General features: G+C 34.4%; 1 protein-coding gene across 1 annotated transcript in view; it reads right to left on the bottom strand.

Moving 5' to 3' along the window:
* Positions 1-1,707: 1,707 nt before the first annotated feature.
* LOC113807030 (uncharacterized) overlaps positions 1,708-2,500 on the bottom strand; it is a 13,607-nt gene continuing 12,814 nt past the window's right edge. The window contains exon 5 of the mRNA XM_027358195.2: positions 1,708-2,500. This exon is cut by the window's right edge and continues 967 nt beyond it. The gene's annotated coding sequence lies outside the window, so the exon portion shown is untranslated.

The following is a 2,500-nucleotide window of genomic DNA, read 5'->3' on the forward strand; positions in this document are numbered from 1 at the left end:
TCATACATTTTTTAAAAATCCATTTACTTTTTTTTTTGTCTTACGCATTCCGGCAATTTTCATACATTTTTAAGAATCATTTATTATGATTATTTTTTATTATTACTTATTCAACGTAAGCTTAATTTTCATACATTTTTTAAGATCCATTTATTTTTTATTATTATTATTTTTTATTATTATTATTTATTTAACGTAAGCTTAATTTTCATACATTTTTTAAGATCTATTTACTTTTTATTTTTTTTTGTCTTACGCATTCCGGCAAAACAGAGGCCAGCAACAACAAGAAACACTTCTGGTCTAAATGTTTTTTAAACAGTGCTCAAAGTTTAACCACAAACGGAAATTCATTTAAAGCAATTTCCCAACTTTCACATTGGTTTCAAGTGTTTGGAAAAGATAAATAAAGCCGCAGAAAGTTAAATGTTCTTTTCTATTTTCAGCATTGTTATTAGCAAGAATATGGCTACATCTATATATAGAATCACCCTTAGAATCTTTTGTGTTTTTATGATCACTGTTATTTTCATTTCGTTCTTGAAAAATTCTAAACTGTTGTCTTATCTCTCTAATAAATTATTTTGTGTATTTTTTTCTGTCGTTGTTTGTTTTGTTGTTATTATCGACACCATCATAATCATTATTTTTGCTGCTGTTTGAAATAAGAATAATTTCATGGTTCATAAATGATATAATATTACTTTTTGTCTTAGTATGTTGCGTGCATAAATATATAAAAAACTTTATCTGTATTCTAATATTTTCTCTCCCTATTCCACCTTTTCACTAAGTCTCTCTCTCTCTCTCTCTCTCTCTCTATCCCAGTCTTTCTTTTGATTTATCTCTCTATCTCTCTTTCACTAGCTGTCCATCCTTCTCTTTAATATCATTCTCATTCTGATTATTCAACCTTGTCTTTCCATGTTTATTCCTTTCTATCTCTCTACCTATCTGTATTTTTCTCTTTTCATGCCTCTCTTTACTTCTCTCTATCCACACCTTTCTTTCCGTCCTTCACTTTCTCTCAACTTCTCCCTCTCTCTCTCTCTCTCTCTCTCCATCTATCATTCTTTTTATCCCTATCTTTCTGTCTATCCGCGTCTCTCTTTCTCTTTCTCCATCATATTTTTTCTCTATATATCCCTCCCTTTCTCTCTAGCTATGCCTTCGTACTTCTCTTTTTGTCCTTCTCTATCTCCTTATCTAATCTTCTATTTACTTTCATCTGTCTCTCTTTCTTTTTATCCATCCATCTCTTTTTCTATCTAACAAGCAAAATATTTTAGCCTTCGTAATATAAAGGAGAAAAAGAAGAAAATGTATTCAATCTGAATCCGATTCCGAGCTATACCAGATTAGCAATCGGTTTTTAAAACGAAGCCGCGACATATGGGTTCGAACACGTCACAATTGATCATGGAAATGGAAAAAAAGCGCCAATGCCTTGCCCCGACACACGAGACTTTATGTGTCATTATTCTGTAATTCTGCAGTGCAAAATGGCATTAATGATATGGAATAAAATCGATATTTCCGATTTGGTATCACTCATGCACAGACACAGACCCACCCACACACAATAATTGTGCCTGTGCAACTGTATCTGCCATGTGGGCTGTGCTATGCTGCTGCTGAAATTGATCAGCATTTCATCTCGATAAACCTGAATCTGTTTTTTTGATTAAGGATAATTAAACTAGTAGATCAAAGCTTATCAAATTCATTTCGGTTTCACATGAGCGGTGTTTGTCCTGCGAGGACTCCTGAGATTTACTCTCGAATTCGTTCAGAAATGTATATGCGGTATTTAAAAACGTGTATTATACAAGGTCCGATACCATAAGTACATTGTCAGATGATATTGCTACGTCGTAAGGGCTTTGAAGTAATGGAAACACATTTGGAGACATAAGAAATGCATATAGTTACATCAGGCAGCGGTACTTTGGGTAAAAGCGATTCAGCTCTGCAAATAGTAATCAAAATGAAAAGGGAGGTAATGCTGCTATATTCATGATAAAACAAGGTACAGTACGGAATATTAAGACTGACAATATGATGCGACAGACTTTTATAAAGCTATAAAGAGGACTTGATCGAATCTAGCCTCTGTAACTCTGAAAAAAAAAGATTGTAATCTTCAACAAACCTTGAAAGGTTCAGAGCATTTCTCAAAAGACAAAGAGGCTTTCAATCTATGTGAGATAAACACCGTAACTTTTCCCCCAGCATCTTGCCAGTCCCCTCTCGTTGAAGTATAGCTGTCAGTGTAATACAATTCTACTGGTTCACTATAACATGTACGTCTTCACATCCGAGACATCTAAGAGAAAGCGGTACATTGGGCGAAGCAGATATCCATGTTATTATCCACAAGTTTTGCTTCTCAAGCTTGTCAATAATTGATGGATTTACTCTGTTCAATCCGTGAAGCTGGGAGGGAAGCAAGCCGATCAAAGGCGTCCGCGGGGAAAATACTGGAGGACGGAGAGTCTTC

The sequence above is a fragment of the Penaeus vannamei genome, chromosome 27, assembly GCF_042767895.1.
Source record: "Penaeus vannamei isolate JL-2024 chromosome 27, ASM4276789v1, whole genome shotgun sequence".
Lineage (NCBI taxonomy): Eukaryota > Metazoa > Arthropoda > Malacostraca > Decapoda > Penaeidae > Penaeus > Penaeus vannamei.